The sequence below is a fragment of the Lampetra fluviatilis genome, chromosome 79 (assembly GCF_964198595.1).
Source record: "Lampetra fluviatilis chromosome 79, kcLamFluv1.1, whole genome shotgun sequence".
Classification (NCBI taxonomy): Eukaryota; Metazoa; Chordata; class Hyperoartia; order Petromyzontiformes; family Petromyzontidae; genus Lampetra; species Lampetra fluviatilis.
The window spans coordinates 1,848,279-1,863,020 of record NC_136353.1 but is presented as its reverse complement, the minus strand read 5'-3'; positions in this window follow the sequence as shown (position 1 = coordinate 1,863,020).

The following is a 14,742-nucleotide window of genomic DNA, read 5'->3' as shown; positions in this document are numbered from 1 at the left end:
AATGAGTAGATGAATGAGTGAATGAATCGATGAATGAATAAATAAATGGATGGGTGAATGAATGATTGAGTGAGTCCGTGGATGAATGACTTGAGTGAATGAATAGATGAATGGGTGAATGAATCGATGAATGAATAGATGAATGAATGGATGGGTGAATTAATGATTGAGTGAGTCCGTGGGTGAATGACTGAGTGAATGAATAGATGAATGGGTGAATGAGTCGATGAATGGATGGGAGAATGAATGATTGAGTGAGTCCGTGGGTGAATGACTCGACGAATGAGTAGATGAATGGGTGAATGAATAGATGAATGAATAGATTAATGGATGGATGGGTGAATGAATGATTGAGTGAGTCCGTGGGTGAATGACTGAGTGAATGAATAGATGAATGGGTGAATGAGTCGATGAATGGATGGGTGAATGAATGATTGAGTGAGTCCGTGGGTGAATGAATCGGCGATTGAATAGATGAATGGGTGAATGAGTGCGTGGGTGAATTAAAATATTAATGGGTGTATGATTGAGTGCGTGGATGAATGAACCGGTGAAGGAATCGATGAGCGAGCGTGTGAATGAATGGGTGAATGTGTGAATGAATGGGTGAATGTGTGAATGAATGGGTGAACGAATGAGTGAGTGAGTACATGGGTGAATTAATGGATGAGTGAGTCTGTGAATGAATCAGTGAACGAGTGAATTAATATATTAATGGGTGAACCAATGATTGAATGAGTACATGGGTGAATTAATCTGTGAATGGGTGAAAGAATAATTGAATGAGTCAGTGAATACATCGAAGAATGAATAGATTGAGTTATGGAGTGAGTGAATGTGTAAATTAATCGGTAAATGGGTGATTGAATCCGTGATTGGGTGAATGAGTGAGTGAACCAATATATGAATGAGTGAGCCAATTGATGAATGAGTGAGTGAACGAATGGGCGAATGAGTGAGCCGATTGGTGAATGAGTGAGTGAACGAATGATTGAATGAGTCAGCCAATGATTGAATGAGTGAGCCATTTGGTGAATGAGTGAGCCATTTGGTGAACGAGTGAGTGAACGAATGATTGAATGAGTGAGCCAATGATTGAATGAGTGAGCCATTCGGTGAATGAGTGAGCCATTTGGTGAATGAGTGAGTGAACGAATGATTGAATGAGTGAGCCAATGATTGAATGAGTGAGCCATTCGGTGAATGAGTGAGCCATTTGGTGAATGAGTGAATGACTCAAAGGTGGAGTGATTGAATGAGTGGACGGGGAATGATTTAGCCCCGTGGGTGAATGTTTGAGTGAATGACTCAAAGGGTGAGTGATTGAATGAGTGAGCGGGAAATTATTTAACCCCGTGGGTGAATGATTGAGTGAATGACTCAAAGGGTGAGTGATTGAATGAGTGAGCGGGGAATGAGTGAGCCATTTGGTGAATGAGTGAGTGAATGACTCAAAGGTGGGGTGATTGAATGAGTGAGCGGGGAATGATTTAACCCCGTGGGTGAATGTTTGAGTGAATGACTCAAAGGGTGAGTGATTGAATGAGTGAGCGGGAAATTATTTAACCCCGTGGGTGAATGATTGAGTGAATGACTCAAAGGGGGGGTGATTGAATGAGTGAGCGGGGGGGGGGCAGAAGCGAGGAATGATTTAGCCCCGCCCCGCGCGTCGTGACGTAGGGTTGATTACGTCATCGCGCAGTAACAGTCTTACGTCATGGCTGCGCGGGGCGGAGCACCAACTGCCACCGCGCGTGGATCCCTCCGCCACCCGGCGCACTACTTTACAGCACGAGTGGTGGTGATGGTGGTGGTGATGATGATGGTGGTGATGGTGGTGATGGTGGTGGTGATGGTGGTGATGATGATGATGGTGCTGATGGTGGTGATGGTGATGATGGTGGTGATGGTGATGATGATGATGGTGGTGGTGATGATGATGGTGATGATGGTGGTGATGGTGGTGATGGTGGTGGTGATGGTGGTGATGATGATGATGGTGCTGATGGTGGTGATGGTGATGATGGTGGTGATGGTGATGATGATGATGGTGGTGGTGATGATGATGGTGATGATGGTGGTGATGGTGGTGATGGTGGTGGTGATGGTGGTGATGATGATGATGGTGCTGATGGTGGTGATGGTGATGATGGTGGTGATGGTGGTGATGATGGTGGTGATGGTGGTGATGATGGTGATGGTGGTGATGGTGGTGATGGTGGTGGTGATGATGATGGTGATGATGATGGTGGTGATGGTGGTGATGGTGGTGGTGGTGATGGTGGTGGTGATGGTGATGATGGTGGTGATGGTGGTGGTGATGATGATGGTGATGATGATGGTGGTGATGGTGGTGGTGATGGTGGTGATGTGGTGATGGTGGTGGTGGTGATGTGGTGGTGATGGTGATGATGATGGTGGTGGTGGTGATGGTGGTGGTGGTGATGGTGGTGGTGGTGATGATGGTGATGATGGTGATGGTGGTGATGGTGGTGGTGGTGATGGTGGTGGTGGTGATGGTGGTGGTGATGATGGCGGTGATGGTGGTGATGGTGGTGGTGATGGTGGTGGTGATGGTGATGATGGTGATGGTGATAGTGGTGGTGGTGGTGATGGAGATGATGGTGGTGATGGTGGTGGTGGTGATGGTGGTGGTGGTGATGATGGTGGTGATGGTGGTGGTGATGATGATGGTGATGATGGTGGTGATGGTGGTGATGGTGGTGGTGATGGTGGTGATGATGATGATGGTGCTGATGGTGGTGATGGTGATGATGGTGGTGATGGTGGTGATGATGGTGGTGATGGTGGTGATGATGGTGATGGTGGTGATGGTGGTGATGGTGGTGGTGATGATGATGGTGATGATGATGGTGGTGATGGTGGTGATGGTGGTGGTGGTGATGGTGGTGGTGATGGTGATGATGGTGGTGATGGTGGTGGTGATGATGATGGTGATGATGATGGTGGTGATGGTGGTGGTGATGGTGGTGATGTGGTGATGGTGGTGGTGGTGATGTGGTGGTGATGGTGATGATGATGGTGGTGGTGGTGATGGTGGTGGTGGTGATGGTGGTGGTGGTGATGATGGTGATGATGGTGATGGTGGTGATGGTGGTGGTGGTGATGGTGGTGGTGGTGATGGTGGTGGTGATGATGGCGGTGATGGTGGTGATGGTGGTGGTGATGGTGGTGGTGATGGTGATGATGGTGATGGTGATAGTGGTGGTGGTGGTGATGGAGATGATGGTGGTGATGGTGGTGGTGGTGATGATGGTGGTGATGGTGGTGGTGATGATGATGGTGGTGATGGTGGTGATGGTGGTGGTGGTGATGGAGATGATGGTGGTGGTGGTGATGATGGTGATGGTGGTGGTGATGATGATGGTGATGATGATGGTGGTGATGGTGGTGGTGATGGTGGTGATGTGGTGATGGTGGTGGTGGTGATGTGGTGGTGATGGTGATGATGGTGGTGATGGTGGTGGTGATTGGTGGTGGTGATGGTGGAGATGGTGGTGGTGATGGTGATGATGGTGGTGATGGTGATGATGATGGTGGTGATTGATGATGATGATGGTGGTGGTGATGATGGTGGTGATTGATGATGGTGGTGATGGTGATGGTGGTGGTGATGATGGTGGTGATGGTGATGGTGGTGATGATGGTGATGATGGTGATGGTGGTGATGGTGGTGGTGATGATGGTGGTGGTGATGGTGGTGATGATGGTGATGATGATGATGGTGATGATGATGGTGATGATGATGATGGTGGTGATGATGGTGATGGTGGTGATGATGGTGATGATGATGGTGGTGATGATGGTGGTGACGGCCCCCCCCACACCCGCAGCCTCGCCGTTGCCATGGTAACCGTGGCTTTAGATTGTTACTGTTGCCATGGCGATCTCCAGTAACAGTCTACAGCCATGGTTGCCAAGGGCGGCCCTAGCAACGCGAGGAGATCCGCGGAAGCCTCCCAGGTCCCCTGTAGCAACGTCGGATGTGACGTCTCTGAGAAGAAATCCGCGGAAGCTTCTTCAGCAACAGCAGCGGCGTCGACGAAGTCGGTCGAGAAATCCGCGGAAGCGTCCTTAGTAACAGCAGCAGCGTCAGCCAAGTTGGTCGAGAAATCTGCGGAAGCCACCCACTCACTCACTTACACACTCACTTACCCACACATCCACACACTCACTTACCCACTCACTTACCCACACACTCACCCACACACTCACTCACCCACACACCCACCCACTCACCCACACGCTCACCCACTCACCCACACACCCACTCACCCACACGCTCACCCACTCACCCACACACTCACTCACACACTCACTCACACACTCACTCACACACTCACCCACACACTCACTCACACACTCACCCACTCACCCACTCACTCACTCACACACCCACTCACCCACCCACACATTCACCCACACACACTCACCCACTCATTTACTCACCCACCAGGGTCGCAAATGGGTACCCGTACCCGGCCGTGTACCCGGCCGTACCCGTACCCGGCCGGGTACGGGTAGGGTACGGGTATCGGGTGCCCGATTGCGACCTCTGGGATGAAGCCATGTTGCAGGCGCGGGTGGGTTGATTCTAGGAACTTGAATTGTGACAAGAGACAAGACGTTGGGAAATGAGTGACAATCACGGTGACTCACCCAGTGACTCACGGCCTACCCGTACCCGTACCCGGCCGCACCAGGCTCGCAAACTCTCCCACTCACTCACTCACCCACCCACTAATTCAGCTACTCACTCACTCACCCACCCACGCACTCACTCACTCACCCACCCACCCACTCACGAACTCACTCACCCACCCACGCACTCACCCACGCACCCACTTACTCACCCACCAACCAGAGGTCGCAAACGGGTTTTGATTCCTTACCCGTACCCGGCCGCACCAGGCTCGCAAACGGCTACCCGTACTCGGCCGGGTACGGGTAGCCGGGTATCGGGTAGGGTACGGGTCTCGGGTACCCGGTTGCGACCTCTGGTAGGATCCCTAGCCCCTAGAAATGGTGTACCCCTGGCGTGTGTGTTATTGTAATAAACCCGCGGCAAAAGCCCCTGAACTTGTCTCCGTGTGTTTACGTGGGAACTTCTCTACACACCGACCACTGGTCACACTGAGCCTCAGGCCCTTAGAAGGGTTAGAAGGCCGGGACCTATTCTCCCCTGACCACTGGTAACACTGAGCCTCATCCCTTAGAAGGGTTAGAAGGCCGGGACCTATTCTCCTGACCACTGGAACACTGAGCCTCAGGCCCTTAGAAGGGCTAGAAGGCCGGGACCGATTCCCCTGACCACTGGTCACACTGAGCCTCAGGCCCTTAGAAGGGTTAGAAGGCCGGGACCTATTCTCCCCTGACCACTGGTAACACTGAGCCTCAGCCCCTTAGAAGGGCTAGAAGGCCGCGACCTATTCTCCTGACCACTGGAACACTGAGCCTCAGGCCCTTAGAAGGGCTAGAAGGCCGGGACCTATTCTCCTGACCACTGGAACACTGAGCCTCAGGCCCTTAGAAGGGCTAGAAGGCCGGGACCGATTCCCATGACCACTGGTCACACTGAGCCTCAGGCCCTTAGAAGGGTTAGAAGGCCGGGACCGATTCCCCTGACCACTGGTCACACTGAGCCTCAGGCCCTTAGAAGGGTTAGAAGGCCGGGACCGATTCCCCTGACCACTGGTCACACTGAACCTCAGGCCCTTAGAAGGGTTAGAAGGCCGGGACCGATTCCCCTGACCACTGGTCACACTGAGCCTCAGGCCCTTAGAAGGGTTAGAAGGCCGGGACCTATTCTCCCCTGACCACTGGAACACTGAGCCTCAGGCCCTTAGAAGGATTAGAAGGCCGGGACCTATTCTCCTGACCACTGGTCACACTGAGCCTCAGGCCCTTAGAAGGGCTAGAAGGCCGCGACCTATTCTCCCCTGACCACTGGTCACACTGAGCCTCAGGCCCTTAGAAGGGTTAGAAGGCCGGGACCTATTCTCCCCTGACCACTGGAACACTGAGCCTCAGGCCCTTAGAAGGGCTAGAAGGCCCGGACCTATTCTCCCCTGACCACTGGAACACTGAGCCTCAGCCCTTAGAAGGGCTAGAAGGCCGGGACCTATTCTCCCCTGACCACTGGAACACTGAGCTACACTACCGCTCCCCACACACACATACACACACACACAGACATACACACACACATACAAAGATAAAGATCCCCCGTATAGCCTTAACAGACTGTAGGGGCAAGTGCTGTTAGCGAGCACCTATGAAGGCCAGAACGGTACACGAGGGGGTGGGTGGCCAGCACCACGCCCGACCGCCTTTGTCTCCCCAGTGACGATGTTTACACACCTCAACAGGTACTCATTTGAGGCTGAGTCGACCTAGGGGAGGCCGGGACCGGTTCAGATAATCGTCACTGGTGTTGGCCGTGAGCGGGAATCGAACTCGTGTCGCCAGGTTCATAGCGCAGCGCGCTAACCGCTACACTACCGCTCCCCCCATACACATACACACACATACACACACACATACACACATACACATACATACACACGTACACACACACATACAGACATACACACACACATACAGACATACACACACACATACAGACATACACACACACAGACATACACACACACAGACATACACACACACGTACACACACACATACACACACACATACAGACATACTCACACACATACAGACATACACACACACATACACACACATACAGACATACACACACACACACATACAGACATACACACACACACATACACACACACATACAGACATACACACACACATGCACACACATACACACACACATACAGACATACACACACACAGACATACACACAGACATACACACACACATACACACACATACACACACACATACACACACACATACAGACATACACACACACATACACACACACAGACATACACACACACATACAGACATACACACACACAGACATACACACACACAGACATACACACACACATACACATACAGACATACACACACACATACAGACATACACACACACACACAGACATACACACACACATACACACACATACAGACATACACACACACATACACACATACACACACACATACATACACAGACAGACACACATAGACACACACATACATACACACAGACACACACAGACAGACACACATACAGACACACAGACAGACACACACATACACACACACAGACACACACAATATGCGGGTGAATTATAATCACCATCGACACGGTAGCCGTAGCGCAGGGATGTTGTTGTCGTTTTTAATGAATTAATCAACAAAAACATCAACAACAACAACAACAAGAAAAACTCGACGCGCGCTCCGAGGGGTGGTGTGGGTGAGGTCTCGGTCACCCACCACCACCACCACCACGCTCACCACCACCACCACGCTCACCACCACACTCACCACCACCACCACACTCACTACCACCACCACCACCACACTCACCACCACCACCACCACGCCCACCACCACACTCACCACCACGCTCACCACCACCACCACCACGCCCACCACCACGCTCACCACCACCACCACGCTCAACACCACGCTCACCACCACACTCACCACCACACTCACCACCACGCTCACCACCACCACCACCACGCTCAACACCACGCTCACCACCACACTCACCACCACACTCACCACCACCACACTCAGCACCACCACCACCACACTCAGCACACTCACCACCACCACCACGCTCACCACCACCACACTCACCACCACGCTCACCACCACGACGCTCACCACCACCACACTCAGCACCACCACCACCACCACACTCAGCACCACCACCACCACACTCAGCACACTCAACACCACGCTCACCACCACCACACTCAGCACCACCACCACCACACTCAGCACACTCACCACCACCACCACGCTCACCACCACCACACTCACCACCACCACACTCAGCACCACCACCACCACACTCAGCACACTCAACACCACGCTCACCACCACCACCACCACCACGCTCACCACCACCACGCTCACCACCACCACAAGCTATGTACACGGCGCGTATTTACAGCGGTGAGCGGAGTGGTGAGGCGAGCGAGCGAGGGTGAACGGATTACGGCGACGCAGACGAGTGGGTGGGTGAGTGGGTGGGAGAGTGGGTGGGTGAGTGGATGAGTGGGTGAGTGAGGGGGTGAGTGGATAGGAGAGTGGGTGGGTGAGTGGGTGGGAGAGTGGGTGGGTGGATGAGTGGGTGAGTGGATGAGTGGGTGAGTGAGGGGGTGAGTGGATAGGAGAGTGGGTGGGTGAGTGGGTGAGTGTGTGGGTGAGTAGGTGGTTGAGTGGGTGGGTGAGTGGGTGAGTGGGTGGGTGAGTGGGTGAGTGGGTGGGTGAGTGGGTGAGTGTGTGGGTGAGTAGGTGGTTGAGTGGGTGGGTGAGTGGGTGGGTGAGTGGGTGGTTGAATGAGTGGGTGAGTAGGTGGTTGAGTGAGTGGGTGAGTGGGTGGGTGAGTGGGTGGGAGAGTGGGTGGGAGAGTGGGTGGGTGAGTGGGTGGGTGAGTGGGTGAGTGGGTGGGTGAGTGTGTGGGTGAGTAGGTGGTTGAGTGGGTGGGTGAGTGGGTGAGTGGGTGGGTGAGTGGGTGGGAGAGTGGGTGGGAGAGTGGGTGGGTGAGTGGATGAGTGGGTGAGTGAGGGGGTGAGTGGATAGGAGAGTGGGTGGGTGAGTGGGTGGGTGAGTGGGTGGGTGAGTGGGTGGGTGAGTGTGTGGGTGAGTAGGTGGTTGAGTGGGTGGGTGAGTGGGTGAGTGGGTGAGTGGGTGGGAGAGTGGGTGGGAGAGTGGGTGGGTGAGTGGATGAGTGGGTGAGTGAGGGGGTGAGTGGATAGGAGAGTGGGTGGGTGAGTGGGTGGGTGAGTGGGTGGGTGAGTGGGTGGGTGAGTGTGTGGGTGAGTAGGTGGTTGAGTGGGTGGGTGAGTGGGTGAGTGGGTGAGTGGGTGGGTGAGTGTGTGGGTGAGTAGGTGGTTGAGTGGGTGGGTGAGTGGGTGGGTGAGTGGGTGGGTGAGTGGGTGGTTGAGTGGGCTGAGTGAGTGGATGAGTGGGTGAGTGAGTGGGTGAGTGGGTGGGTGGGAGAGTGGGTGGGTGAGTTGGTGGGAGGGTGAGTGGGTGGGTGAGTGGGAGAGTGGGTGGGTGAGTTGGTGGGAGGGTGAGTGGGTGAGTGAGTGGGTGGGTGACCAGGTCAGTGGGTGGGTGAGTGGGTGAGTGTGTGTGTGAGAGTGGGTGGGTGAGTGGGTGGTTGAGTGGGTGAGTGGGTGGGTGAGTGGGTGGGTGAGTTTGTGGGAGGGTGAGTGGGTGGGTGAGTTGGTGGGAGGTTGAGTGGGTGGGTGAGTGGGAGGGTGAGTGGGAGAGTGGGTGGGTGAGTGGGTGGGTGAGTGGGTGACCAGGTCAGTGGGTGGATGAGTGGGTGAGTGTGTGTGAGTGGGTGGGTGGGTGAGTGGGTGGTTGAGTGAGTGGGAGAGTGAGTGGGTGCGTGAGTTGGTGGGAGGGTGAGTGGGTGGGTGAGTTAGTGGGAGGGTGAGTGGGTGGGTGAGTGGGAGTGCGGGTGAGTGAGTGGGTAGTTGAGTGGGTGAGTGAGGCGAGTGGGTGGTTGAGTGGGCTGAGTGAGTGGGTGGGTGGGTGAGTGGGTGGGTGAGTGGGTGAGGGGGTGTGTGGGTGACCAGGTCAGTGGGTGTCCGGGTAGGTGAGTGTGTGGGTGAGTGTGTGGGTGAGTGTGTGGGTGAGTGACCAGGTCAGTGGGTGAGTGGTTGAGTGTGTAGGTGGGGGGTTGGTGGTGTAGGTGGTGGGGGGTAGTGGTGGTGGAGGTGATGCTGTAGGTGGTGGTGTAGGTGGTGGGGGGGGGGGGTGTTTTAGTGTCATCAAAAGATTAAAAAAAATATTTGTTCAATAATAACGACGACGACGATTAACAATCGTGAAGATAAAATAACAACAAGAAGAAGAAGAAAATATATCGAGGGAAGTTTTAAGTCTTAATTATATAAAAAGAGAAAACACGTGAAACCACCGAACGGGTGGAAGGGGGGGGGGGTGGTGAGTGACGTCACAGACCGCGACGTCACGCGGAACCGTCCAATCAGGCGCGGCCTCGCAGGTTTAGTAGTCACGTGTGTGCGTGTACACGTGTGTGTGTGTACACGTGTGTGTGTGTAGGTGTGTGTGTACGTGTGTGTACACGTGTGTGTGTGTACACGTGTGTGTGTAGGTGTGTGTGTACGTGTGTGTGTGTACACGTGTGTGTGTGTACGTGTGTGTGTAGGTGTGTGTGTACGTGTGTGTGTGTACACGTGTGTGTGTGTACACGTGTGTGTGTGTAGGTGTGTGTGTGTACACGTGTGTGTGTGTACACGTGTGTGTGTGTAGGTGTGTGTGTACGTGTGTGTACACGTGTGTGTGTGTACACGTGTGTGTGTAGGTGTGTGTGTACGTGTGTGTGTGTACACGTGTGTGTGTGTACGTGTGTGTGTGTACACGTGTGTGTACGTGTGTGTGTGTACACGTGTGTGTGTACACGTGTGTGTGTACACGTGTGTGTGTAGGTGTGTTGGTGTACACGTGTGTGTGTACACGTGTGTGTGTAGGTGTGTTGGTGTACACGTGTGTGTGTACGTGTGTGTACACGTGTGTGTGTACACGTGTGTGTGTAGGTGTGTTGGTGTACACGTGTGTGTGTACGTGTGTGTGTACACGTGTGTGTACGTGTGTGCGTGTACACGTGTGTGTGTAGGTGTGTGTGTACGTGTGTGTGTACACGTGTGTGTACGTGTGTGTGTACACGTGTGTGTACACGTGTGTGTGTACGTGTGTGCGTGTACACGTGTGTGTAGGTGTGTGTACGTATGTGTGTACACGTGTGTGTGTACACGTGTGTGTGTGTAGGTGTGTGTGTATGTGTACACGTGTGTGTGTGTACGTGTGTGTACACGTGTGTGTAGGTGTGTGTACGTATGTGTGTGTACACGTGTGTGTGTACACGTGTGTGTGTGTGTACACGTGTGTGTGTAGGTGTGTGTACGTGTGTGTACACGTGTGTGTGTGTACACGTGTGTGTGTGTACACGTGTGTGTAGGTGTGTGTGTACGTGTGTGTACACGTGTGTGTGTAGGTGTGTGTACGTGTGTGTACACGTGTGTGTGTGTACACGTGTGTGTGTGTACACGTGTGTGTAGGTGTGTGTGTACGTGTGTGTGTACACGTGTGTGTACACGTGTGTGTGTGTAGGTGTGTGTACGTGTGTGTACACGTGTGTGTGTACACGTGTGTGTGTGTGTACACGTGTGTGTGTAGGTGTGTGTACGTGTGTGTACACGTGTGTGTGTGTACACGTGTGTGTGTGTACACGTGTGTGTAGGTGTGTGTGTACGTGTGTGTACACGTGTGTGTGTACACGTGTGTGTGTACGTGTGTGTGTACACGTGTGTGTGTACACGTGTGTGTGTGTACACGTGTGTGTACACGTGTGTGTACACGTGTGTGTAGGTGTGTGTGTACGTGTGTGTACACGTGTGTGTGTACACGTGTGTGTGTACACGTGTGTGTGTACACGTGTGTGTACACGTGTGTGTGTGTACGTGTGTGTGTACACGTGTGTGTACACGTGTGTGTAGGTGTGTGTACACGTGTGTGTACACGTGTGTGTGTACACGTGTGTGTGTGTACACGTGTGTGTGTACATGTGTGCACGGGTGTGTGTACGCGTGTGTGTGCGTACGTGTGTGCATGCGCATGTGTGTACGCGCGTGTGTACGCGTGTGTGTACGTGTGCGTACGTGTGCGTGTGTACGCGTGCGTATGTACGTGTGCGCATGTACGTGTGTGTGTACGCGTACGTGCGTACGTGTGTGTGTACGCGTACGTGTGTGCGTGTGTACGTGTGTGTGTACGTGTGTACGTGTGTGTGTACGCGTACGTGCGTACGTGTGTGCGTGTGTACGTGTGTGTACGCGTGTGTGTGTACGTGTGTGTGTACGCGTACGTGCGTACGTGTGTGCGTGTGTACGTGTGTGTACGCGTGTGTGTGTACGTGTGTGTGTACGTGTGTGCGTGTGTACGTGTGTGTGTGTACGCGTCCCACGTCAGAGAATGAGGAGGTTTACCGCAGCCTTCGCTCGGAGGTTCGGAGAGCCGTAAGGCGCTGTAAGGATGGGTGGTGGTCGCGGGTTGCTGAGGAGATGGAGTCTGCCTCAGTGGCCCGCGATCACAAATCACTATTTAACTCCATCAAAAAAGTAACCTGCAGCGCCACACCTATTACCATCATTAGAGGAAAAAACGGTGATCCAATCTCCGACCCCCAGGAACAGGTTTGCAGATTTGCTGAGCATTTCTGTGAGGTCCTGGGGGAGGGAAAATCTCTCAGCCAGGAAAACATCATGGCACAAAGTGGGGATAACCCTGCTGAGGCTGCGGTGCCTCAAATATTGGAAGAGGTCACCCCCTGTGAGTGGCTGGCTGAGGTACCGGCTGTTGAGGAAGTACTGAGGGCGATCCGGAGTCTGAGACCAGGGAAGGCACCGGGCAGAGATGATCTCCCAGGCGAAATGCTGAGGGAGGGTGGCGTTTGTGCACAGACTGCCCTATATGACATCATAACAACAGTCTGGACCACTGGACGGGTTCCGCAGGACTGGAAGGATGCCCTGGTGGTCCCCCTCTTTAAGAAGGGGGACCGCACAGACTGTAACAACTACAGGGGCATCTCACTCCTCAGTGTGCCGGGTAAGGTCCTGGCAAGGATTATTCAACATCGCCTTGCTAGGCATGCTGAGGAGAGGCTTGCGGAGCCCCAATGTGGTTTCAGGAAAGGGCGGTCCTGCACAGATGCCATATTTTCTGTCCGTCTGCTACAGCAGAGGTGTAGGGAATTCCAAAAAGACCTACATCTCTGCTTTATTGACCTGGTCAAGGCCTATGATACCATCAGTAGGACTGGGCTCTGGGTTGTTCTTCGTGCTTTCGGAGTCCCTGACCCTCTGCTCACGATCATTAAGGACCTTCATGATGGTGAGCGGGCCCGGGTAAAACTACGTGGCCGGGAGTCGGAGCCTTTCCCTGTACACCTTGGGGTGCGACAGGGATGTCCTCTGGCTCCCACATTATTTAACATCTATTTCGACTGCGTAGTTCGTGAAGCCTTCAATAGCTGTACCGGGGGAATTACCATTTGGTACAGATATAATGGGAGGCTGATCGACGCCCGGGTGCGATCAAGGGATGGCTCCCTATTGGTCAACCACGTTATGTATGCCGATGATTTGGTAATAGCTGCTCATTCAGAAGAGGAGTTGGAGACGCTGCTGCTGAGGCTGGAGTGTGCCACTAAGAGGTGGGGCCTTACCATCAGCCCCACCAAAACTAAGCACCTGCCTGGGTATTTTGTACCATCGGGCACTCCGCCCCCACAACTCCCAATCGGTGATGGGGCAGTTGTGGAGAGAGTAGAGAGTTTCCCATACCTGGGCAGTGTGCTCATGACCAGCTCCAGTTTATCAGCAGAGGTCTCACTCCGAATCAGTCGAGCGGCAATATCTTTTCATCGGTTGCGTAACGCTGTGTGGAAGCTACCTGGTCTGTCGCTCCGCACGAAGCTTCAGGTCTTCTCGGCCACGGTCATTCCCTCCCTTCTCTACGCTTGCGAAACGTGGACCCCCCTAGTGGAGCATCTTCGCCGGTTGGAAACATTTAGGCTGGCCTGCCTACGATCCATCCTGGGTTTGACCAGGCTGGATTGTGTGAGGAGCTCACAAGTCCTTGAAAGATCTGGGCAAAGTCCCATCAGTGAGCTCCTCCGGCAGGCAAGGCTGCGTTGGCTGGGTCATGTAGCCCGCATGCCCAGCCACCGCATGCCTAAACAGCTTTTGTTCGGCCGGATCGAGGGGGCTAAACGGGCGCGGCACGGGCTAGAGAAGAGATGGAGTGATGTGGTACAGGAGGACGTGGAGCTGAGTGGACTTGCCGATGACTGGTACCAGCGGTGTCAAGATCGGCCTCAGTGGAGGAGGCTCGTGAAGGACGCTACTGGGCAGTTGGAGGCAGTCGCCCTCCAACAACAACGGAGGGCGGAGGAGCGACGCTCACAACAACGAGCGGAGCGCCGGGTGGCTAAAGCACAGCAAGTTGGCACAGTAGGGGGCACAGGTGGTGCATCAGCCAGTCATCTCGGTCATCTCGGTCAGTCGACCCGTGGCACCTGGGTCTGCCCCGTGACCTCCTGCCAGCGGGCGTTCGACACTTCACGTGGCCTCAAGGTGCACATGGCCTGGCACAAGCGTCGTGGTGACGTCACCGCCACTTAGTGGCGAATGGCGGTTGTTGTTGTGTACGCGTGTACGTGTGTGTACGCGTGTGTGTGTACGCGTACGTGTGTACGTGTGTGCGTGTGTACGTGTGTGTACGCGTGTGTGTGTACGTGTGCGTGTACGCGTACGTGCGTACGCGTGTGTACGTGTGTGTGTGTACGTGTGTGTGTACGTGTGTACGCGTGTGTACGTGTGTGTGTGTACGTGTGTGTGTACGTGTGTGTGTACGCGTGTGTACGTGTGTGTGTGCACGTGTGCGTGTACGCGTACGCGCGTACGCGTGTGTGTGTGTACGTGTGTGTGTACGCGTACGTGTGTACGTGTGTACGCGTGTG